Source organism: Ambystoma mexicanum, chromosome 2p (assembly GCF_040938575.1).
Source record: "Ambystoma mexicanum isolate Mex_15411 chromosome 2p, UKY_AmexF1_1, whole genome shotgun sequence".
NCBI classification, from domain to species: Eukaryota; Metazoa; Chordata; class Amphibia; order Caudata; family Ambystomatidae; genus Ambystoma; species Ambystoma mexicanum.
In genome coordinates this window covers 917,456,642-917,482,631 of record NC_090923.1, presented here as the reverse complement: position 1 = coordinate 917,482,631, position 25,990 = coordinate 917,456,642, and the positions used below count along the sequence as shown (strand labels likewise).

Below are 25,990 nucleotides of genomic sequence, written 5' to 3'. Positions count from 1 at the left end.
CATTCTACAACGTATCAAACTACAAACTGAGAGTTAGCCATAACAGGACGACATTAATGACTGAATACATAGTTAGACCAAGATGCAAGGCCAAGGACGATCCATCAATAGTACCCTGGCCCAAATCACGCCCAAGCCCAGCAGACCACCTTCAATATATACAGCGAGGGAACAGGGGACGGCCAATCCACAGCACCACTTCAGAGGGGGGAGACTAGACATAACCGGCCCCACCAACCAAAGATCCATACAACACAACCAGGAACGTGCAGTGTCATCTAACCTAATGGTTAGATGGCCAAGAAATTTAACCAGCTAATAAGCGTACCCACAGGAATGCTACTTAATTAGAATAAGATTGGCTAGAACCTGGACATACAACCCACTAATCTAACTTCAAATCTCTGGATACCTAATTAATCCGAAAACCCAGACAACCTGTTCTTTCCCAGAAAACCGCACACACTTCACCACACCGCAACAACAACAAACAACACATAAACCGCATCAACAGAACACGAGGTCCCACGCCGATCCGATACTTGCATCAAAGCTCAGCGCACGGTGGAAACCGAACTGAAGCCGCCAACAGCACACCACTTCTCTCACTCTCCTACTCCCGTTTCACCTGACTAACCTAACCCCCCTGCCCTCTTGTTACAGATCTGCCTGAGCGCCTGGTGACCAACTCTGTTGGTGACGGTGCGCGATATAAATACCTTTAACTTTAACATTAACAAAAGGTAAGATCCTACTTCAAGACAGAGGTCAACAAGATGTTAGATCTTGGGGTGGTTGAACCCTCCAGTAGTCCTTGGTGCAGCCCTGTGGTTTTGGTTCCAAAAGCAGGTGCCTCTGAGCTGAGGTTCTTTGTGAATTACAGGTCTCTGAATGCTGTCACCAAGACAGATGCACTCCCCTTGCCTAGAACTGATGAGCTGGTGGATACTTTGGGTGCCTCCAAGTGCCTCAGCACATTTGACCTCACTGCAGTATATTGGCAAATAGCCCTAGCAGAATATGCAGAGAGGAGAAGACTGCATTTTCAACTCCAGAGGGTCTTTACCAGTTCAGGGTAATGCCATTTGGATTGAAGAATGCACCTGCCACTTTTCAGAGGCTTATGAATCATGTCCTTAATGAGTTGGATGAATTCCATCTAGCATATCTGGATGATATAGCAGTTTTCAGTGCCACCTAGGAGGATCATGTGAAACACCTGAGAATTGTGTTGCAGGCCCTTCAGAAGGCCCACTTGACTATAAAGGCCAGCAAGTGCCAGATTGGTCAAGATTCAGTGGTCTACCTTGGGCATGAAGTAGGTGGAGGGAGGATACAGCCTCTACCCAGTAAGGTAGATGCGGTACAAGACTGGCCTACCCCCACTACACAAACCCAGGTGAGAACCTTTTTAGGAATCACAGGGTATTACAGAAACTTTATGGCACCATAGCTGCCCCTCTGACTGCTCTCACAACTCTAAAGAAACCCAAGAAGGTCTCTTGGTCTGAGGATTGTGAGAAGGCCTTCAATGGCTTAAGAAACTCCTTGTGCCAGGCCCCTGCTCTCAGGGCCCCTGATTACCAAATACCTTTTATTGTGCAGGCAGATGCCTCTGACACTGGGATAGGAGCTGTACTATCACAAGTAGATAAGAAAGGTAGGGAACAGTCGACAGCTTAAGGACGGGGAGCTTAGATGGTCCACAGTATAGAAAGAATGTTTCTCTGTTGTGTGGGCCCTAAGGAATCTGAGGCCCTACCTCTATGGGACACACTTCACAGTGCAAACTGACCATAAGCCCTTAAAGGGGCTGATGAACAAAAAGGGAGAGAATCCTAAGTTGCTCAGGTGGTCCATAAGCCTGCAAGGGTTTGACTTCACCATTCAGCATAGGCCAGGTGTTCAACATAGCAATGCTGATGGGTTGTCTAGAATGTTTAACCCACCTGAACAAGAAGCTCATCCAGGGGTGTATAAGTTCCCCCTGTCCTTGGTCTGGGAACGGCAAGTGTTAGGAAAGATTTCCATTTATGTGTAATTTTCCCTCCAGTTGTGAACCCCCCAACTTTTTGCTGTTGTCCGACCATCCTAGCCTGACTTTTGCCAGTGGAGCACAGCCTTCGGCTGAACTCTGATGGGTTTTCACTCACTTTGTTATGGGGAAACTGACATGCCCTTAAAGACGGTCAGTACTGGGAGACTTTGTTTCCCTTAGCTTTCTACTTTGTTGCTAGTTTTTTTAGCAACATGTTACCAGTGCACAAAGTACCTTACAGTGTAGTGCGCTGGGGTCTTCCTTTCATTTTTAAGACCCTAGACACTCTCAAAGTATTTTTCGTTAGAAGTTCAAATGTGCCTTGGACAGAACTGGTGGCAGCTGTTATTTTTCATATATTTTGAACCCTTTCTTGTGGTCCATATCACGTTTACCGTGTTTGGCCCTGGACAGTGGCTTGGCACCAAAATGGCCATTCCACAAGGTCCTTTGTTCTGTCCTTTCACCATCTTGTCCCTTTGCCTTCCCCAGGTCGAAAACCCCTATTTGGTCATGTAGATTCCCGTGGAAACCGAAGCTTTCGCAGGCTTCTGCATGCCTTGGGTATGTGCCTCCAGGATGTGGGCTGGACTGTCTAGTTCCAATACACATCCTGGGTGCCAGAGAGTCTGGTGTACTGGGAAGGACTGGGACCACCATAGTCCGTGATTGCTCCACGTCTGATGTGGCTGTATGTGAGCAGATCTCTCATTCGGTCCTCTTTGTTTTGGTGCAATTCTGGATAAGAGAAGGGCCCAAACACCCATACCAGATCGTTCTCTTCAGTTCAACTGGAGTTGACACTTGAGACTTTGGAGATCGTAAGCACTGGGTCCAAGGCACTGTCCTGCCGAGTTTGATACACCTAGGTGCCCTAGGTCTGGAATTAGGAGAGTTCGCCTGAACCCAAGTGCATGCGATCACTGTGTCGCCCAGCCATGGTGACGAACGTCGTGGGTACGATGCTGCTGTGCCCCTTTCTGCCCTGAAATGAGCTGCAGTGAAATCGAGTTGATCCCTTCACCAGGAGAGGAGAAATCACCACTATCCCACCAAGGAATCATCCTTGGAACTCAGCCGCTGAAAGCTGCAGAGCCACACAATTGCAGCATTTGAACCCGCAACCGAAGTGGACTCAACTGCCGAAGTTTGGTCTGGAGTGCACCTTGGGTCAGAGAGTACTTGCGACCCTTTCTGTAACGCTCACCTGATTCTCGCAGAGGCGCCGGTCTTGACTGGGCGACTACCGTATCTTCAAAGGTGATGTGTAGCACCCGGTTGGCTCTTTGGGCTGGACCTCTGTGCACTGTATGCCTGACGTGTAGAGTAAGATGTCTGCAGATAGAAAATATGGGGTTAATGAACTGTGGTTATTGGGGTGTCCCTATCTCTTTCCTCTTCTCCTCTCCTGTAGACCCCCAAAGGTTAACGCTCTCACCTTAGGTAAGTGAATGCCGAGCTCTCCATCTGCCTCGGGGCAGGGTGCTGTAACCAGTTTCTTCACTGGATAGGTAGCGCAGGCCTCTTGACTTCAGAGGACTGCTGTCCGTCGTTTACTGCACGAACGGTAAGTTTCGAGTCATTCAAATGTCTTTAAAGTCTTTAGTAATGATGTCTCTTGTTTTGCAGGGTTCCGGCAATGGCGGATGACGGGCTGAAGTGAGTTGAAGATGGAGCCCGTGTGATGAATAGAAGCGCCTGGAAGCACGTAAGTAAGCGCTTGTTGCCTGCTTCACTATGCGCTCTAACTGTCTTTTTTATTTTGCAGGTACGAGTTCGGAGCGGCTGCAGGGTGCCGGAATACCCACTGGATTAGATGTGGAAAGGAGTAATGGCACGTGAGTATTAAAGTTCCCCAATGTCTTTAAACGCACCTTGTTTTGTCTTTCAGATGCGGGATGCAGCGCCGAAGGCCTCCGGAGCGTGCGAAGAGTTGGTAAACTTTTGTCTTTCAGATGCTGGAATGCTAACCTGTTCTTTCTTGTCTTTATAGGTGTTGCTGAAGACTGGATTCAGGATGGTAAGCCTTTGCCTTTCAGATGCTGGAATGCTAACCTGTTCTTTCTTGTCTTTATAGGTGTTGCTGAAGACTGGATTCAGGATGGTAAGCCTTTTTCCTTAGGCCCAGGACCGGATGCAGAAGACACGATGAGCGTTCTGCTGCAGAGGTTGCAGAATAACGCAAAGCAAGATTCATCCACCGGGTGTGGTTTAAATAGCCTCCTGTAGTGCTTAGGTGTCTCCTTCCACAGCCACGCCTAAGTAAGAAAAGAGTTCCTGGTAAGAAAAGAGTTCCTGCCTTCCAGAAGAGTTCCAGTGTTCTGAATCTAGGGAGTGGCTCCAGCCCCACCCAACAGGAAAAGTAGTTCCAAACAGAAGAGGATCAGAGGCTCAACTGGCAGGCAAGTAAGCAGCATGGTCTGCTGAAGGTAAGTCCACCCAAGCATTATGAGCCCGGCGCTTCCAGCGCTGGGACTGGGCATATTTATGAGCCTGGTGCCACTGGCGCCAGGACTGGGTCCAAAAGGTCCCAATCGGGACTGGTTGGCACTCGGAACCTGGGTTATGGATCTGCTTCCAAGGGAGTTGGGAAAACCCTGACCTTTTGGAAGCAGAGATCATGACACTTACCAGTGCCCCCTGGAACATCCATCAATTTTACGCACAAGTGTCCCCTGAGGGCCACTCTTCTTTAAGCCTGCGCTACCGTCCTATTCCCAACTCTTGTATCCTGTTCTGCTCTCTTGGGGAGACCCTCCGTGAATAGTGGGAACTTATTCTTCACTGCCTCATCCACCTTCCTGAGCTGCTACAGCCCCTACAAGAGACCCTGTTTTTCACTCTACCGCACGATCGTGTCTGTCTACACTTTTAAGTGCAAGGCTCCACTCTTCTTAGGGATTGGACTGCCTCTCAGTTAGGGTTGATAAAGTGAAGGACTGCCTAAAGTATATTCACACTGTTTGCTCCCTTTCCTTACAGGTTGTGCACCCTCACTGTGTGCCATTCCTTTAGGCCATTGGTATCTGTATATATTTTTTATAGTAGTGTTGTGTTGGTTTAAGTATTACTGCTGATCTTTGCTTGTGTTTGATTTAAAAGGCCTTTAATACATGTATATGTATTTTTGATATACACCTGACTGAGAGTGATTTTTAGTGTCCTTGACTGTGTGTGCTCATTGTGGGTTTTCGATCAACCTCACCTCTCCTGAGACCTAGTCTTGACCGCTGCCGCCTTGATTGGTCTGGCTTGTCCAGAAGCTTACCCTGTTCCAAGAAACTAGGCTGGCCTTCTGAACCTCTGCCCACCAGGTCAGAGTTCAGAAATCCATTTTAACAATAACTCAGCACAGCATTTCAAGAGGAGGAGAAAGATGGCGCATACCAAGAGGGTGACAAGGAGAGAAGCGACCTTTCCCTTTCCGAACAATGCCCGTGAACCCTCAGGAGAAGGATTCGTAAGACCGTGAACAATAGCCAGCGTGTGTTGCAGCAGATGGCAACGGTACACGAGACCCTCCTATGCTGATAACCAAGCTGGGGAGAGACGCTTGTCTCCGTGGTACTAACCTTGACTCGAAAGAGAGAGAAATCCAAGCGGTTCATCACAGCCAGTGAGTCGAGAGGAGAATCGATAAGAAAGTGAACTGTGTTGAATGAAAAGTAGCAAGCGGATAGTTGATCTGTGGAAGCATAAAGAGCTATTGATGCTAGAAGGTGGGAAAACCAGCAACAGAGGAGCCCGACACCACGTTGGTGCTTACTAAGGAAACTCTGGGCGATTACCCGTTTGTTGAAACTGCCATAAACACAAGGTCTTGGGAAAAGGCGAAAAGGGGGTCAAAGTGGTCATACAGGGGTCTTGTAAAATCCTCTGTACAGTCGAAAGTCTTTAACCGACAGATGATTGTGAAGTTAAGGGAAGTGAATCGCACATCGTAAGAGTTGGGGAAGTGAATCCTGCATTGTAAGAATTGAATGAGAAAGGCACAATTGATAAAGTTAGCAAGAGTGAACCCAGCGGAGGGATGCTGACAAAAAGGAGCAAAGCCTGAAGTCCTTATGAACAGTGTGTTGACAGGAGTGAACCCGACCGAGGGATGTCCACAGTGAACTGTTTGAAAAGACACTAAGAGTTGTGAATGCAAGAAAAGCCATAGTGAACCCAAAGGAGGGAGGCTGACGTCCGAGAGGCTTCTGAGCCCGAAGGAGGGAGATCCAGGGGTGGAAAGTCATCACCCAAAGTCCATTGGAAAGGAACTTTGTGTTTGTTTGTTTTGTTGAATATCAGGCCCTCGAAGGCAAGAGACTTTTGTTGAAAAGAGACTTAACCAATGAAGAACCTGATAGCTGGTATGGAACTGTCGGCTCGTGCTGGGAAAGCTCGAGTGTGTGTGGTGCGCAGGAGATCCACCTTTTCCCGTGCTCTAAACGTGGGGGAGGGAGAACCCTGGCAATCACATCCTGACTTATTATTTTTGAACACTTCTTTCTTTATTGAAAACCCTATCGCACACTCTTTCTGTAATTAGTTGTAAGGATTTAGCAATAGCTTTATTTTAGAATAGGCATTTTATTTTGAAAAGACGCCACAAGGACTGCCTTCTTTTTCATTTGATGGTATGAAGCTGGCTCCCATCTTAGATTTAGGTTTAATTTGGGTGCTTGTCCACCTTGTATTTACAGTTTAATAAACACCCTTGAACTGTGATCACTTGGGTCTGTCTTTACTGTTGCCAACATGACTTCCTTACAGTGCCCAGCGCCCAGATGCTTGTGGGTTCGGCGATATACAAATGTCAAAATTAACAAATAATAACAAACTACATTCCAAGTATCTTATTGGCTTCTACCTAAGTCATCTGAAATTGCCCTATGCTAATAGGTTAGTACATTTGCCCAATCCCATTGGTTAGTGCATTTCCGCACTTCCATTGGTTAGTATAAAAACATGTTACATTTCAATGTGAATCCCCCAGCAGGTGACCTAATCATGCTCAGTCAGCAAGAAGAGCGAAATCTACCATCCCTGGCAATAAACTATATGCAAGACCATCCTCCTCTGTGAGACCAGATAACGTGGCATCCTGTGTTACTCCCCACACCTGCAGCTCTCCCACGTTAAAGCGTCCCTGTGTTGCTATCGCATTCGAGTCTGCGTATGCGAAGGCCCAAACCCGTGATTTAATTGTGTGCTTGCCTCCCTAGGAAGGCTCCCATGAGAAACTGTACCAGATGCCCAACTCTTAGAATAATAGCTCATATTTGTGCTACCTGACTATATTCGGCAGCTTGAAGGTTCTCTAGGATGCAGTAGAAATGAAACTTTATTCAAAATGGCAGTAACACTAAACTAAAATGGCTGAACGTTGAGAGGCCTGCTTCTTTTTTTTTAAAAAACTTTATTTATTGGTGCACACAAGCCAATCACATACATTTCACCATCCCAACGTAATTACACTTCAATAATGATACACAATCAGGTATTCTCCGATTCTGATTCTTCCGCTATAGCCTTGTCCGCAAGGTATTGCTTGTACCGGTCCCATATATTTCTGGGTCTGGCTATGGGTAGTACAGAGTCTATATACATTTCTTCGGTGTCATTAGTCCACAACATGTCTTTCTCCCAATCTGCCTTAGTTGGGGGGGTTACACTTTTCCATTTCAACAATATTGCCCTTTTGGCAATTAGCAAGCTCAAATTTAATAGTTTACGCCACATTGGGTTCATCTTCCCCACCACACCCAGCAAACATAGCTTTGGTGTCCACAGGACAGGTAGATCCGCCATTTCATCAAGCGCAGCACAGACCTCCCTCCAGTACTCTTTCAATTTTATACATTCCCAAAGCATATGGTAGATATTTGCGCCCTCGGCATGGCATCTCGGGCACAATCCCGAGGTGGAGGGGTAGATTCGCTGAAGCTTTGCAGGTGTGTAATGCAGCCTATGTATTATTTTATAGTGTATAAGCTTAAATCTGGAGTTGCATGAAATACTTTTGGTCAGCATACATATTTGCATCCATTCGTGGTCCTCTATTTGTTGCCCCAAGTCTAGTTCCCAGTTGGTCCTGGACTGGTGGACCCCTTCTGGGCGTGTCTGGGTTATGATTTTATAGAGTGCAGCAGCTGTGACTTTTTGGATCCCACTCGTGAACATATAGCCCAGCCCCATATTTATTTCTGGTTCTCCCGGAAAGGAGTCTTTAATTTGGTGGTACTGCCATTTGTGTCTATTCGTGTTCCCCACTACTTCCTTTAGGTCGTCCCATGTGGCAAATAGCCCATCCCGGAACAGCTGGCCACACTGCGCAATCCCTCTGGAATTCCAGTGCATAGCCACCTCCCCATCAAGAGAGAATGGTGAACGCGGGTCCCCCCATATCGGCATACTCGGATGATACAGCCTGCCCTTGCCAAATATATCCGCTATCTTAGCCCATGCTGTGGTTGTCACCTTCGTGGGGTCTAAGGAATTATGGTGTTTAGGGGCCGGTTCCAGCATCTTATGCAGAGCCAGTATTGATTCTCTAGCTTGTTGGCCATGTGGCGGCGGCCCCGGGTCAATAAAGTTTGCGGCCCAGTATGCAGCATAGTAAGCCTGCGCCGAGAGGTAATATAGCTCCAAATCCGGAGCCGCCAGCCCCCCCGTTGGTATGTGTTAGTTAATGTATTCCAGTTAAGCCTGGGGTGCCCGCCCCAGACTAACAATGTGCAGGCACTCTTCATCTTGGAAAACAGTGTGCGCCCCGGCCACACCGGGACTGTGTGGAACAGGTAGAAAAGTTTTGGCAGTATGATCATCTTAACGAGGGCTATTCTCCCCATTAGTGATATAGGAAGGGCGCTCCAGCGTTTCATTTTTGCACACAGGGAGTCAGACAATGCATTATAGTTTAGCGCTCGTGTGAGCTGGGCCGTCCTCGCTATGTATGCTCCCAGATAGAGTATATGTGTGGGGCTCCATATGAGACCGCATAAGTCCCTGGGTTTCGTTGTATTTTTCGTGAGTGGGAATACCTCCGATTTACTAGGGTTGAGTCTCAATCCAGAATACCCGCCAAACTTATTCACCTCCGCCAGCACCTTGCCCAGTGTGCGGTCCGGGTTCCTAAGATATAATAAAATATCATCGGCATATAACGTGATGATCTGCCTCCTGCCTTCCAACCATATTCCGCTATAACGTGCCCTGAGAATGTCAGCCAGCGGTTCTATCACTAGGGCGAACAGTAATGGCGACAGGGGGCAACCCTGTCGAGCGCCTCCCAACAGTTCCAGGACTTCCGTTAAAGCACCATTGATTCTGATCCTGGCATAGGGGTGAGCGTATAAAACATGAATCCACCTTATGATATTGGGGCCAAAGCCATAGTTGCGTATCACCCCAAATAAAAAGGGCCAAAAAACCGTATCGAACGCTTTTTGCATATCCAGTGAGACCGCTACTCCTTGGGTCTCTGGGGATATTGTTGCTAGTATCTTGTGGCATCGTCTGATGTTGGTTGCTGTGGATCTGCCCATAATAAACCCTGCCTGATCGTCATGTACCATGTATGGCATTAACGATGATAATCTGGTTGCCAGCATTTTAGCGAAAATCTTCGCATCTGTGTTCATTAGTGACAACGGCCTGTACGACCCACATTCCTCAGGTGGTTTCCCCTGCTTGAGCAATAGTGTGATCACTGCTTCCCTTGTTGTTTCAGGGAGTTCTCCTTTATTCAAGGCCTCTATCCACACAGTGTATAGCCTGGGCACAAGGAGATCGCTGAATTCTTTGTAGAAGTCTGCTCCCAAACCGTCTGTGCCTGGGGCTTTCCCGTTGGGCAGCGCTTTTATCGCTTCGGCTATCTCTGCCTCTGTGATCGGGGTCTCGAGGGACTCCCTGGTGGTGTCAGCCAGAAGCGTTGTCGGTATTTGGGATAGGTAGGTGTCTATCTCCTCATCAGTACTGTCACATTGAGGGGAGTACAATTTCTTATAGAAATCATAAAATACCTTTTTCACCTTATCATCTTCAGTGGTCACTGTGCCATCCGGCAGATGTACGCACGGTATCGTTGTCATGCCTCTCTCACCCCTTACCATTCTCGCCAGCAGCCTCCCTGGTCTTTCACCCTCCCCATACCTTCGTGCAGCCACTGGTTTGTCGAAATAGCGGATCTCCTGCTCCGCTGCTTCTTTGTATTCATCCAGTCTGGTTTTAATGTCAGCGCTTGTTTGCGCTGAAGGAGAGTGTGCATATTGAGTTTGTAAGGTAGCTATCTGTGTTTCTAGTCGTGACAGTCTGCCCCTAATGTCCCTCAGGACTCCGCATTCAACAGCTATAGAGCTGCCTCTGATGCAAACCTTGAACGCCTGCCACAGTATTGCTGGACTAGACACCGTTCCCTCATTGATCTCAAAATACTCCTGTATTTTACTAGCCATTGCGTTCCTATAGACGAGATCTTGGAGAGCCAGTGGCTTGAACCTCCATGGTGGCTTACATGCCCTGATTCCGGGAACCTTTATTGTTAGCTGTATCGGGGAGTGATCCGAATACGTCCTGGGGTAAATATGTGTATCTGCAACCCAACCCAGCAACTCATTGTCAACCAGCCATAAGTCTATTCTTGAGTGCATGTCATGGACTGAGGAGTAGAATGTGTATTCCCTTTTGGACGGATTTAGCGCTCTCCATGCATCTTTCAGGTTGAGGTCAGACATGTGAAGGCGTATTTTCTGTGCCGCCTTGGTGAGTGTCCTAGACCTTGTTGACGTGCGATCTATGTTCACATCAAGGATGGTATTGAAATCCCCCCTGCAGATTAAATGGGCCGTCGGGTAGTTTGCCAATTTCTCGAATATTCCAGCATAAAATTCTGGGTCATCTATGTTCGGCCCATACACATTAAGGAGGACCATTTCGCTGTCACTAAGGGTTCCATGTAGCAATATGTATCTGCCTTCAGGGTCTGTTTCTGAATGTATACAGTTGAATTGAAGTGTTTTATGAATAAGGATCGCCACCCCCCTCGCCCTTCTCGAGTAGGTTGTAAAATATTGATGAGGCCCCCAACTCGGGATTAGATGTCCAGCTAGTTGGGGCCCTAGATGTGTTTCCTGAAGGAAAACTATTTTGGGGCCTAGCCTGTTTATGTATGCTATTATCTTTCTCTTCTTCATGTGGATACCCAAACCGCGTACATTCCAGCTCAATATTTTCAAGCCGTCAGTGCCTGGTCTAGCCATTATCTAGCCATTGATTATGACCATTTCCTTGGATGTGTAACCTAACTGTGTATTTAATAGTTGTAGTGTCGAAGGCTTGTGCGCTTTTCATTTTAACCTCAACTTTTTCATAACTAGTATCCCAACCCATCTGCCCCTTCCCTCCCCCCTCCCTCATAGTTCCCCGAACTTTAACTATGCTTATTAATCCCACCCTTCCTCCTCCCAACATTTAACGTGCACCTGCTACAGGGGGGGCTGTAGCGACCACCATTGCCCGGACCTCTCATCGTCATTTCCAATATGACTGGTTCTCAGTTGTTACTCTCATACATGTCGGCACATGCGGGTGGAGCTAGCATATGTGATTGTTCAGTTTAGTCTTAATCTTCCCACATGTGGGCCACCCAATAGGGAGCCTTATCTGTTTGCAGTCCCTTCTGAATCAGCACCATAGTAGCATTTTGTCTTCCGCATGTTTCATGAGTCTTCCTCGTTTCTAGACCTCCCGGCAGGGGCAGGGATGTGTGTCTCGACAAAGTTTGCCGCCTCCTCAGGGAACGTAAAGAAGTATGTCTTGTTTTGATGCTGTATCTTAAGCCTTGCCGGATAGAGCATGGCGTATTTTACTTGGCGTTCGCGTAGTAGCTTCTTTACACCCGTGAACAGTTTCCTTTCCTGCTGTACTGCCATAGTGAAGTCTGGGAAGATGCGGATTATGTTGGCCTCCCACCTTAATTCCTGTTTCTCCCTGGCAGTTCTCAATATCAGATCTCTGTCTCTGTAGTTGAGCAGGCGTGCGATAATAGGCCTGGGATATGCCCCAGGCTTCGGTTTGGGTGCCAGAGATCTGTGTGCCCTTTCCACGATGAACATTGCCGACCAGCCAGGGTCCCCCAGTAGGTTACGGAGGAGGTCTTCCACCGCCTTTTCTATTGACCCCTTTAGAGCTTCCTCTGGAACCCCGATAATGCGGATATTGTTCCGTCGAGACCTGGCCTCCAAATCCTCACACTTAGATTTCACTGTTCCCAGATCGATCGCCATTGTTGACACCGTGGTCTTCAAAGCCTCAAGTGCGTCTTCTGCTCCGGAAATTCTTGTCTCCGCCTCTGTAATGCGCGCTGTTGTCTTGTCTAGCTTGGTTTTAATGGATGTAACCTCAGCTGTTATGCCATCCAATTTGACATTGAGCGCGGCAAACCCCTGTTGCATAGCTTGGAAGACCGCTTGCGGATCCATCATGGCCGCTTGAGCCGCCGGTTGTTCACGTGGAGGCACGTCTTTAGACATCAAGGGTTGTGCTCCTTTGTCGAGTGCTTTCGTGAATCTTTCAATGGATCCCTTCACTTTCTTTTGACCAGGACGATTGGGCATTGTCTGTACGGAGTCTACTCCTCACCCCCCTCCTCTCGAGGCTCTGGGGATTGTCTAGTGCCCGCAACCCGCTTATGCGTGAAGCTTGTGGTATTTCCTCCAGGCTGATTTATGCAACCGCCGTGGCCAGAGAGCACGTTCCAGTTCCTGCCACCCCACCTAGTTAGTTGCCTTGTCCTCAGGTACTGGACCTATGTGTCCGCTGTGATCGCTGCGACCACGTTTAGCCCCCAACAGGGAGCATTCCCATCAGCTCCACAACTCCTCTGGCCCCAAATTCTTCCGTACCCTCTCAGCGTGTTGGGGTGTGATGTCTGTGGTAGCGGTGAGCCAGGGAAAAAACACTGCAATGCCTTTCAGATCCGCAGCCCACACCGGAGTAATAGGCCCTTATCCTGCACGTGGGGCTGCTGGCTGTTGCAATACTCCCCCACCGCCAGTGACTTCCAGAGCGCCGCAGGCCCGCCGCCTCCGATGACCACCGCCTCCGAGGGCCTCTGCCCACCAGCCCCCTCCAAATGTGCCTTAGTGTCCGTGCCCAGTTATCGAGTGTCTGCACTCGAGCCAGCCGTGGGGTGTCCCGTTGGGGGGCCGGGGGGGCCTTTTGTCGCCGAGTGTCCACGTTTATTGAAGGGATGTGGTATGGGGCACGCGCCAAGGCGCCTACATGCATGGGTGGGAAGGGAGAGTACGGGTTTCCTCAGTGTCACCCGATGCGCGCTAGTGCGGGGAGGCCCAATCCCTCGATGCGGACCTCCCGTGCGCCCCCGGCCAGACTGCAGACGCGTACCTCTGTTGGCCGCCGGGGAGCAGCAGTTCAGCCAGGCACCCGCGCCCTCCTACCTTGCGGGCCGCGGGCCCTGTCTCCGATCCTCCGGTTTGTCTCGTGCCCGGGCGGGGGTGGGAGGGGGGAGGCCAGCAGGCGCCCGACGGTCTCCGGAGCGCCCGCGTCCCCCACCCGACCCGCTGTGCCTTCTCCGCGTCCCCGGCAGCCCGCGCCACCGTCGCCGGGCTCCTCCCCTCTTCCAGCAGCGTTCTGAGCCGTATGATCTTTCTCACGGCGCGACTCTGTCAATTGAGCGAGTTTCTTCACGGGACTTCGCTTGCAGTTGGATGAGGTGTTGCTTTATAAGTTATTCACGTTTTTCATGCGAACCGAGTCGAATTATTCATCGTATTGGCTTCCAGGCCTCGGTCGTCGCAGGAGCTCACACGAGTGCGACCATTCCGTCTCGTGCGCAACAGCGCCCCCCGAGAGGCCTGCTTCTTGTTAAAATGGTTGTGTGTGGATAATTCTCTCTGCCGCGTGCTTGGCAGCTGAAAAGCTTGTTTGAGTGACCCAGAAACAAGGCCTAATTCAATAAAATGGAAAAACCCTTGTTTTAATAGCGATCTTGCAGATTATATTTTCTCTTACATTGAGGACGTTGCACCCCCATATGAACAGTGTCTACATGACCCCTCAAAAGCTTCGCAGGATAAACCCAGATAATTCACATGCACGCCTGAGGTGTCAATGCAACTCGACGGGGTTCTGGCACATGGTTTGTGGGTGCCCATTAATACAGGATTTCTGGCACAATGTGATTACTAAAATTAATGACATACTAGGGGGTCAATTTGAATGTGCACCTAAGATTTGCTTGTTAGGGGTTTTGCTATGAAGGAAAAGGAGTGGGTGTAGGAGGAAGATAGCTGCTTTCCTGCTACTGCTAGTAAGGCATCAACTGGCTAACTCCTGGAAATACCTGTAAGGCCCCCTATTGAGCCAGTGGCTGCAAGACTTACAGAGATGGGTGGCGGCTGAGAAACTGATTATAGACGAGCAAGGGGGGAGAGAGGAAGAGAACGATGTGGAACTGGAATGGAGCACACTCCTTAATGCATTACAAACCTCCCCCTGATGACCAGCCACCCTGAGAATGTGCGAGAACATTGACACTGAAAGGATGCTCAAACGATCATCTAAGGTGACACTACAACAGACCGGACTTGTAAAAGATATCCAGCGGGCTAGGTCTCATTGATGTTTGAAAGATGAAAACAAATGCTATGATCCATGCATAGGTCAGAAGGGAGGGGGGTGGGAGGAGAAGGGGGTGAAGGGTTATGGGCTGATTGCCGTGTTTTTTCTTTGTGCTTATGTTGTTATAAATACCAATAAACAGATTTTCTTTTAAAACGAGAGGGAGTCCTTTTGGGCCTGGCATCCTCCAGTTTGAACGGTCAGTTGACTTCTATTGGAACTTTTGTGATGATTGCGGTAGGATTGAATCCTTTCGTTTCTGAATGCTCTTTTGGGAGTACTTTTCTATTGACTTGCCCTCCCGTTCATTGTTCTCTACTGGTCTGGGAGCACATTTTGATTCCAGAGGTGTTTAGGATGCTCCTTTTAAACCTTTCCCGGGATCTGGCTGATATTTTCTTATCTGGAGGATTGTAGTTCTTGTTAACATTATATCTGCTCATTATCTGGGTAGATTGGGGACGATTGTCTGCAGAGGTGTTGCTAGGGGGGGGGCTTAAGGGGCTATAGCCCCAGATCTTTTGGTTGTAGCCCCGGATAGAATCTCAGGGTCTACAACCAAAAGGCTAGCTAGCCCTGAGTCTCGACAATCCTGACATTAGTGTAGCCGCATATCTTTTCCAGACCTAGCAACACCCCTGATTGTGTGTTCATCTTCCTAAGGATTTAGTTCTGTACCCTCTCCCTCTTGCGTCACCTAGATGAACTCATTGTTCCTCCTTCATCAAGATTTCGTGTTTCTTTCTTCAGCCCTTGAGGATGTTCACCTCCATATTTTGGATGTAGCCATGACAGTTAGAATTAGGATGTGACCTCCTTCTTCCATCATTCTGAATGTCCTTTAGCCCTGGTTGCAAGGATTATAAACCCTCAGGCGCTACTATATTCTGTGAGTCAAAACAGGGCATTGCTTTGGCCGATGGGCATATACAATTTTCATTACCAGTTGTGTGAAGGAATAGTGTTATAATTTGTGGAGTCCAGGGATGTGTACATCTTCTACTTGGACTTCCCTTTCAACTTTACTTTGAACAGAAGCGATACAGGCTTCTCCTAGCCAGGGATAAATACTCTTCATGTTTATTTTTCTCCATTTAATGAATTGTGAAGTAGTTATTTTCTGTTTCCTGTTTTTTTCACTGTGACACGGAAGATGGGCAATGGGGTAATGCCTTTATTAGATGAATTCTGCATTACTCGCCCAGCTCTCGTCCCAGTCCTCCATTCCTGTTTGTTGTCCAGCCTATATTTTCCTAAGCTTCAGTACAAATAAAAGTAAATAAAAGTAAATGGATAGGGAATGGGTGATCTATCTGCTATGTTTCCTATTTGGGGGAGCTTGCTCAACTCTGAGTTTCGCCAACAAGTTGTGTACAAGTAAATGCAGTCTTAGAGTTGGACTCACCTCCTTGTGAATGACTGGGCCAAGGAAGAGTCGGACTCGGTTGTCTAATGAAGATTACCGACCCGTAATCTAGGCTCCTCATGACCAGGATAAAACCACCACTGTGGGCCAGGACCTCCCAGATCCAAAGTCGGAACATAGCCCTCTGGGACTGGCTTACATTTTTGTTGTAACTCTCAACCAACATTTTACAGTTCTCAAGTCCACCTATAAATAGAAACAAATACTCCAACTTAGAAACGAGCTGCCACTTAACATATATTCAGTAAATAGCCATTAGACATGGAGAATGGAGAAGACATGACAATGAAGGGCTTCATATTGTTAGATTAAAAGATGTTTTGATCATGAAAATTGTATTTTACTTCCTGATGGGAGCAAGGGACAAGCAGGGAGGGTAAAACAAGTTTCAAAGATTGGCTGGGGAGGAGTCACCCAGGCCATCGTGAGTGAAGTGACAGCTAAGGATGACCTCTTGCACTTAAAAGGATAAGCAACTTCAGTTCAGGATAGGTATTTGCTGTATTATTGTTCATGTCTCTCCCGTCAGTGATTGACATGCAAGTCACTGGCACTTCCATACCTACGTCACTGTCTCACACAGGAGCATTGTTTGATGGACATTTGTATATTCACATTTGTAATTGCTCTATGACTTTATACCATCACTGAGTAATAACATGAGTCTAATAATCCCCACATATTCTGCTTTTATGATGTGTACACATGGGCTCAAGATCAAACCAAATCTCGAAGACAGATCAAGGCATTTTATTAAAGAAGTTATAAGGCTCACAAAGGGCCTTCCTGGTCTCTGGTCTAATGTGGGCAGTTCCCTTTCTAGTCTAGCCCAGGCATCCCTCAACTCCAGACTGGTCTCTACAGATCTGTAACCCCTACTCTTTAACCACTGACTAGCTGATTGTGATGGACTAAGAGGGAATACCCTTTCTCTATCCTAACCTAGATCCCAAAAACAATTACAATAGAAATAGTGCACGAACACATGCCTTTTAGACACTGAGGTCCGACTTGGTCCTGTCCTCTGTGCTCTGGTTTTCTATCCTTCCTCTCACTTCCTTCTACTCTCCTCCCATTCTTACTAACACTCTCCTTTGTGTCTCCCTCTTTCGCTCTTCCCCTCTGTTGTTACGATGTTCTCCAGTTTACTCCTACTCTCTTCCTCTACGCCACTACTACTCTACCCTCCCCGTTGGTTCTCTCCCTCAGCTGGTTCCCCAGGCCAACTGTGGCTTTCTTTTCCATAGGTAGGGGTTACAAGTAAGCAGAGACATAAAAGGGGGGATTAGCACTGCCCTCTTCTGATATTTGGGTTTGCCTGCAATTGGAAATGGTGGCCCGCTTGAACCACAATGTCCCAGTTGGTAATAGAGATGGTAGGAGCATTTGGGCTGCCGATTTGATATGCAGACGGCTCAACCGCCCTGTAGCAGGTAAGCAAATTGTCTCTGTGCATATCATGCGCTGGGTTCGCCAGTTTGTTGTGCGGACCGCTCCACGTTCTCGTCGAAGGTGGGATTATTTATCCTGCATATTTTTATGTTGAGCAGTATTTATATCTTCAGTTTGCTGTGCGGCTTGCTCCGCAGGCTGATAGTTTCTCGCTGGCTCTCTCTCTGTCTGGGGTTGCTCCTTTTCTTCTTCACCACAAGGCCTTCTGGGAACCGCAGTCCTAAGGGACAAACAAAAAGAGACTGCCCAGCATCGTGCAGAACAGGTATGTGGTAAGAAAAGGTTATACTCATGTCATGCAAACAGGCACAAGTAGAAGGGGCAGAGACTGGGGCCCGCCCACCTCGTACAGCATGCCTCAGAGGCTAAACTGGATCTGGACAAAACCCTGGTAGGCAGCCCATCCTAAATTGAGAGGGGCGCCATCCACTCTTGACAGGGTCAGTTTGTTGACCCTGTCACAGATCGTATACATAGTTTAACTTTCTGGTAACATATTTAGGAGAAAGAAAAGGAGTGCTTCTGTTAATTCCATTAATAACTCGTGATATTACTAGGCAGATTAGATGACATAAAAGAAATTGACGTTTTACCAAGTTAATACATGTCACTTGTATATTGATCTGGGCTGGGGGAGTAACCCTGTTGTTCAGTTTATGAAGTAAGAATGGTGCCAAAACAATAACAGTAGCTACATTATCTACTCCTTACTTTTTTCCTGTTGCACAAAAGACTACCTGTACCACAAGTGCCTATCCCGACCCCAAACTGTTGATGGACCCACAGCCTTGTCTTTGCGTTGTGCTAAAAAGATAACATTAATATGACCTGGACAGCGAGTGACAGGAAGTGTGCTTATGTATGTTCCCACCCTGATCACCTCCCTTGCTGTGATCTTCATCTTTGCATGGAAAATGTGTAGCTCTTTAAAGTGCATGCAGTACATACTGGATCTGTACACACAAGTTATTTTGCTCTGCCCATGCTAGTCCCTCAAAAGCCTCTCCATGACACCGCCCAACCACTTCAGCAAGCTAATTAACTCCAAAACAAGTGTGTATTTGTTTTTAAGAGTTGTTTGTGGTTGGGAGATCAATGTTACTGAGTTTCTATTGATTTCCCCCCATCAAGGGAAAGGCCTGGTAGCTGCTCTCAAAACTATGCATCGTAGCGAGAGGCGACAGAGGTGTGTCTCAAATATTCGCCTACCTTCTTATGGAAACCAACGCTCCTCCCGATTTGTCACCAGGACCCCAGATGTGGCACAGCAATCCAATATGAACAAGCTGAAAAGACCAGCAGGATGCCCCCTTTGGATACCACGGAAACCCAGTAAGACATCAAGTGAAGGGAGTGTGGGAGGAGGCTTGTCCTTCCAGCTCAGCAAGTTCCCTTCTTGCAATCCTGACTGGGGATGTGCAGCGCCCCCCTCCTCCAGTTCTGAACCAGCTCTCAACACTGAGCAAGCGTCTCTGGAGAAGAACAGTGGAGATGGGAGGCTGCTGAGGTCAAGTGCCAGCCGTTTCCCTCACATCGGGAAAAATAAACTTTGCAGCTGGGAGCCCGAGCCAGCTGGCAAGACATACAATCAATGGGAGCTGGACCAAGCCACATCTCAGCAAGGTTAGTGAGGCAATTTGCAGATTTGTGTCTGTACAAGTGGCTCCATTTGTTTGTAGCCCTGATTTTTGTCATCCCCAGACATATTTATTTTTTAATTATTACCATTTTTACATAATTCAGAGCAGCAGCAAACTGCACGGGAAAGCCAACACCCCCTAAAAAACATTTTCACCTTTCCCAAACTTACTATCTGTACCTTTTTTTAAATATATATATATATATTCTAGGTGAATTTCTTGGGGCCGAATATTTGGCACTGAAAAATGTGTATGGTGAATTTTGGGTACCGAAAAATAAGTGTATACCGCGAGGATATTAGAACTACCTCACCTGGCCCTTTCATACCAACTAGATGGTCTGATGCTGGACAAGAAAAACAGGTTCCATAAATTGCTCTTTGTTCCAAAAACAAGGTCTGCATTTTTCTTTTCTAAACCACTGGCTATTACGCTAAAACTGAGCTAGACGAATGACTGCCGCCTCCAATCCACAGCCTTCCTAGAGAGGGCTGCATGACTGCTGAGCTGAGAGTGCAATCCCCATCTGTAGCTACCTGATTACTAGGAGATAACTCTGCCTCAGGGCTAAAAAGAAGTCCACTAACTAATCCATAGCTAGCCAACCCCGAATGCTGTCACTACATAGTTAGAAGGACAACTGAACTCTCAAATCATCAGCCAGCCAACCCAGAGCTATGCGCCTGCTAAGCCAAAATAGATACTCCCCTCTGTACCATACATAACCCTACTTCTGAATTAATAGAGTTTCTCCCTTTCTTCACCATCTATTGCAGTGGTGGGCTTTATCAGGGCACCAGCAGTTGTTCTTTTCCTTTGTTCTGGCAGAGGCATGTTGATCAAATTGAGTGTTAGTGCATAACCATTTCTTCCGGTACTTTTATCCCTCTGGATGTAGACATTTTAGGGTGGGTAATACTTTCTGAACTTCAGCTTAGCTAATTCATGCTCTAGCACTGTACTTTCCACTGGGCTCCTCTAATCTTCCAGCTGGTTAACCACATTATGTGATATCAAATTTGCATATTCTTATGCCGGCAATGTCAATAGTGGCATTGCATTAAAAGGATGCAATCTCTGCAGCTTGCAAACAGTATTCTTTCTCTCTTTCTGCATCCGCGGCCTCATATGAGGCACCTTTGCTTTGCCTTTGCCATATGACATTTTTCCAGCAACTCCTGTGTTTGGATGGCAACAGGAAAAGGGAGATTTAGGCCAAATTGGAGTTTTGAAGATGACCACCGCCTGACTTCCCATTTCCCACAATGCGTCAATTCCGCCAGTGGCAATACCGGTCACTGGCGGAATTAGTGATGATTTGCCTGATGGCAATGGTAATTCTGCCCATGCATGGCGGAATTACATCCGAAGTTGCTTTTTCAGCGATATTCAGCTGACTGGAATTAATGTTACCACGGATGGACTGTGTGTGCTCCCGTCACCTTGTAATATGGTGGTAATTCCGCCAGACTCCTTGTGGGTAACGGTAATTCCATCAGTCTATTTTTACTATTTCACGCCTTATAGCGTGTCATCCCCAGACACTGCATTCATGTGCCAGAGAGACCACCCGCGCATTGGATGGGCGCAGCGGGTGCGCCTGCAGCATGCTGAAGGCGCACTAAAGGCAAGCCTGTCTGTGCCCGACTGGGCCTTGGGCCCAAGAGGCTCAACAAGGGGCAGGCTGTGGCTCCCCACAACTGCCTAAAGTAAGCATTAATGCAAGAGTGCATTGTGCTCTTGTAGAGTTGTTTGCTCTTGCTTTTGTTGAGGTCAGCCTTCCAGCAGGTTTTGAGAGTTTTCCCCCTTTTCTTTTTGTAGTGGGCTTAAACATGCCTAATGAACTTTATGCAGGTAATGCTGGGAATTTCCCGACATCTACCCTTATGGACCTTCTAATTAATGTTAGGTCTGCAGTTGCCCATAGTCATGATACTTTTTTCCATTTTAGAGCATTTTTCTCCCGACCTTACGTGCCTGACTGAGACTTGGTTTACATATAGATCTGACCCCGATGTTTGTTCAGATGCTTCTACCCAACTATAACATTCTTTGGTTAGACAGAGCCTTACCAGGGGAGGGTGGGGGGTTGGCTCTGATATACTTAGCATCCATTAACTGTATATCAGTGGCTTTGAATTATAAACTACCTTGTGAACTTCTGTTAATTCGGCTTCAGAGGTCGTGTAAAACCTCCATTTATATTTTGTTGGTTTTTAGGCCCCCTTCCTTATTTTTGGTCAATTTTGCCTATAATTTAGCACACATTATTGCTGATTTAGTTCTGTTTTACCCTTACCTGATTATCATGGGAGACTTTTATGTTAAGCATAATAGCCCTACTGACATTCATGCAAAAAATGTGATTAGCACATTGGCGGACATTGGTCTTGAGCTATATAATTATCTCCCTACACATAAAAGGGGATATGTGCTTGATTGAATTATTTCGGGAAAAAACCTGGTGGCAGTATTTAATCCACTGCCAGTTCTTTGGTACGACCATTTTATCTTCCCCTTTACTATTTATTTTTCTGCTTCTGCCTGTTGCACGTCAAAAATGTCTTTACAGCAGCGGCATTGGTGCAAGGTTTCCCCAGCTGATGTAGCTAAATATCCTGTGTCAAGCACAAATCACTTCACTTCTAGGGATAAGCAAGACTTTTGCAATGCTCTTTTGAAGGCCATGCAGAAAATGTCGTTGCACCAGCCAGGTTTAGTAAAACTCAGGCTAAACCTTCAGCACCTTGGTTTAATTCTGAGCTAAGGACTCTCAAGCAAGTCTGTCGCCAAACTGATCGTAAATGGTGCCTTGAATATGGTATGCCTTCTAAACGTACCTATAAACTGTCAGTTTCCCGTTACCAGGCAGCCATTAAGGTGGCCAGATCTCAACACCTCGGTCATCAGATCCTATCAGCCTCCTGTTCAGCACATGAACTTTTTGAAGTAGCTAAGGAGCTCTCAACTGAAACACCCCAATTGACCCATTCCGTTCACAAGCACAATGTGATTCAATTAGCTTTTTCTTTAATTAAAAGATTCCGAAGATGCAGAAATCAATTTCTGGCAGTGGGATGGATGGCCCAGAGGAAAGGCTCCTGGATCAACCCCATATGAAAATAAATGTCCCCCGGGATGGTTCAGTTTTAGCCAGTCACGGATGACCTTGTCATGGGAGCCCTCCGGAAGCTGAAATCAGCTGATTCGATTCCTGTCTGGTTTACCCAGTTTCTGCCGTCAGAAGTTATTATGCTCTTCACAGTAGCACTTCAGGTTTTGTTCACTACAGGCTTTATTGCTGTTGCCTTGAAACACGTACGTGTCTCCACATTGTTGAAAATGCCACAGTTCAATGCTTCTCTTGCAGCCAATTATCAGTCTACCTCACTTTTACCTTGTGTCATGAAGCTCATGGAAGATATTGTTAACCCTCAACTTTAGCGCAACCTGGAATCCCAGGCTCTTTTACACCCTTTTCAATCAGGCTTCCGCCCTACTAGGGTACTGAGTCTGTGATGATTTCTGTTCTGAACAACCTTGTCCTACTCCAGGACCACAGAGAGGTCAGCGTTTTAATTCTCCTTGACCTCTCTGCGGCTTTTCAATACTATCAATCATAACATTTTGCTTCAATGCCTGGATAGGGCAGGAATTTCTGGTCTTCCTTTTGCCTGGTTTACATCTTTTTTCACTTAGCACTCTCAAACTATGGGCCTCATTATGACCCAGGCGCTAAGTGTTTAACGGCGCCATAAAAGGCTGCGGCCCCGTTAAACACCTAGCGCCTAATTACGAGGTCCCTTTGCGGGACCCGACCTTAACAGCTGGTTTTACCAGCCGTTAAAGTAGGGACCCGCAAAGGGACCTTGGTGCTAATTACGGTACCGCAATTTGCGGTACCGTAATTAGCGCCTTCCCCATTCCCATTGAGCCCTATGGGGCAAAAATGGGAATGGGGAAGGGCCATGGCGGGATGGGGAATTACCGCCCCGCCAACCTTGGAATGGCGTGGTAATTCCCCATTCCGCCATGGCGGACTCCGGCATCGACCATGGTGCTAATAGCACCATGGTTTACTGCCGGAGTCCTAATGAGGGCCTATGTCTCTATTTCCTTTAAAATCTCCATCACTTGCTCTCTCGTCTGGTGTCCCTCAGGGGTTTTCTCTTTCCCCGCTTCTTTTTGATCTCTTTTTACATCCTATTGCAGATCTTATCCATGAGCACAAGGTACTGTTTTATACTTATGCTGATGATACTCAGCTGCTCTTTCGGTTGAATTCTCCCGAAAGTGACCCCCTTCTCAGCTGAGAAGCTGCTTGGCGACAGTAGGGGATTGGATGGCCAAAAACTGGCTCAAGTTAAATGGAGAGAAAACAGAGATTATGGTAACTGACTCTGTTTCACTGCAGACAGCTTGGACCAATGACTCTTGGCCAGACTCTCTGGACCCACGTCCTACACCTAGTAAATCCGTCAAAAGTTTTGGTGTAAAAATCTTACCCTCTGGCTCTGGGGAGCTACACATCTCGTCAGTATTTATTTCAGACTTTCTGAGGTGGAACATTCAGAAAACAACACTGCATTCTTACCACCTGAATCTTGAGCTAAAGTAGTAGCGGCATTGATTCTATGGTCCCTAGATTACTGCAACGGTATCTATTTAGGCTAACCAGCCTTTTTAATTCAATGGATGCAGCTACTTCCAAATGATGCAGCCCGGCTGGTACTTGGAGCTACCCGTTTGTCTCATTCGCAGGGTTTCTTTCAGCAACTTCATTGGCTCTCGGTGAGCAGTCGAATCAAGTTCAAGATTCTCTGCATTGCCCACCATACATTTCATCACTCTGGTGCCAAGTATTTGCAGGCTAAGTTGAACACCTATGTACCCACCCAGGTCTCTTCCCAGAAACTCTTGACAGTCCCTAGATTTCGCAAAGCACAATCGGAGGGCCAAGCTTTTTCTAACCTTGCACCTTCTATGTGGAACTCTCTCCCGGATCAGTTACGGGTGGTGAGCAACCACCTGGGCTTCCGGAAACCTCTGAAGACCTATCTTTTTTCGTTTTCTTTTTCTGCCTATCATAGAGGTTCTATCTCACTGGCTGTTTCTAGCTTTCAGGCCTTAGTTTAGTGCTTTATAAAAGTTGTTACATTACATTACATTACCGTAGGAATCACCACCAAACTCCTAATGAGGTTAAATATCAGTTTTATGATGTTCTTGGCAAATTACATAAGTGTCTGGTAACATGCATAACATTATTTCGGAAGACACGTTTCATAAGCTATGATATGATATGATATGGCATTTGTAACGCGCCTATACACAAGTGTTTCAAGGCGCGACGAGGCAGGGAGAGGGGAACAGGGGGAAGACAGACAACGATCCTACTAGGCCAGGTGTCATTCAGATCGCGCAAGTGCAGGGGTAGGGGGAAGGGAAGAAGTGCAAGGGGGGGAGGGGGGAGGTGCAAGGGGGGTGCAGTACAAGGTAAGTAGAATAAAATAAATAATAAATAAATAAGGAGGGCCAGCTGGTGGCAAGTGCAAGGTAAGTGCAGGTAAGTGCTGGGAAGGGGGGGCTGGAGGGATACAGAGACAGTCCCGCAGTGCAGGGGTTGCCAGGGAGGCAGTGCAAGTGGAGAGTGGCTGGGCCCAGGGTCGGGGAGAGTGGCCCAGTTGCAGATTCAGTGCAGTTTCAGTGAAGAATTAGCAGGGGAGAGGGAGAGAGAAAGCAGAAGCAAAGAGGAAGGTTTTGAGGTGCGTCCTGAACCGGAGATGGTTCTCCTCAAGCTGTACATAAACAACCGAGCTCATGTCACCTAGTTTTGCACCACCACAAAAGAAAGCTGAATTGCATACTTTAAAAAAACATGCATGCCAACATGCTCAATTGCATTCAGGAGAGGCAAGTATATTCCTGGTTTTAACTTTACATTCTGAGACTTATTGCCCTAGATTTCCGCATTATAAAGCCATGACTATACGTCCTAGAATGCAACAATGAAAACAGGATGTGCTAGCATGTCGCGGATGGAATGGGGCATGTTGACTTGTAATAAATTGCCTGCCGCTTTTTCTTTGTACCTGTCCACTTAGTGCCATCGATGAGCAGCACTCTACCAGCCCTTTCGGAGCGGGTGCTATATGTTTGCGTAGAGAAAGCACCTCAAGCCCGCCGGGTTAACCCGAAGTGTAGCGGTCTTTCTTTCAAAGTCGTCACGATCCCCTGATTTGGCCGCCATAGGCTCCCTTCACCTCTTTTGGGAGGGGTTAGTAGGAGTTCCGGTGTTGTATGCTATCCTGCCTCCCATGGTAGATTGTGGGAGGCAGTGTTCGGAAATCTTCGGAGTCACGCCCACTTGATGGCTCCAGCCATACATGCAGCACGAAAAGAAAAGCTAATGTCATAGCCCGCCTACAGCCCGCCCTCCAACATCTCTATTGAGGGATTGGCCAGAGCTACCAGGTGGGCGTTGTTGCAGGGCCTTCACTCTGTCATGGGAAGCCGAATATCATACAGTATGGTATAATATACTGCTTCCCATGTTTTTTTTTTTTTTTTTTTAATACTGTGGAAAGTCTGGGAGCCTAGCATTCGTTCAGTTGTATTAACCTTTCTATATTTTATTCCAACATCACACTACAGTCAAAATAAGAAAGGTTGTACTGTGACAGCACATAGGGCGCACATGTTATTATTTTAAATGGTATAATTATAAGAAAGGTTATACTGTTACAGTAGATGGTGCGCTTAAACATGTTTTATGGCATAATTAACCTTTCTATATTTTATTCCAAC

General features: G+C 47.2%; 2 long non-coding RNA genes across 2 annotated transcripts in view; one reads left to right on the top strand and one right to left on the bottom strand.

Moving 5' to 3' along the window:
* LOC138565961 (uncharacterized) overlaps window positions 1–25,990 on the top strand; it is a 283,968-nt gene that overhangs the window by 87,829 nt on the left and 170,149 nt on the right. The window contains exon 2 of the long non-coding RNA XR_011301739.1: window positions 18,675–19,166. This is a non-coding gene — a long non-coding RNA (uncharacterized lncRNA). The remainder of the gene's footprint in view (window positions 1–18,674; window positions 19,167–25,990) is intronic.
* LOC138565962 (uncharacterized) lies at window positions 16,819–25,610 on the bottom strand. Its single transcript, XR_011301740.1, has 2 exons — window positions 25,276–25,610; window positions 16,819–17,785 (listed from the first exon to the last, which is right to left on the bottom strand). It is a non-coding gene; the product is annotated as an uncharacterized lncRNA (long non-coding RNA).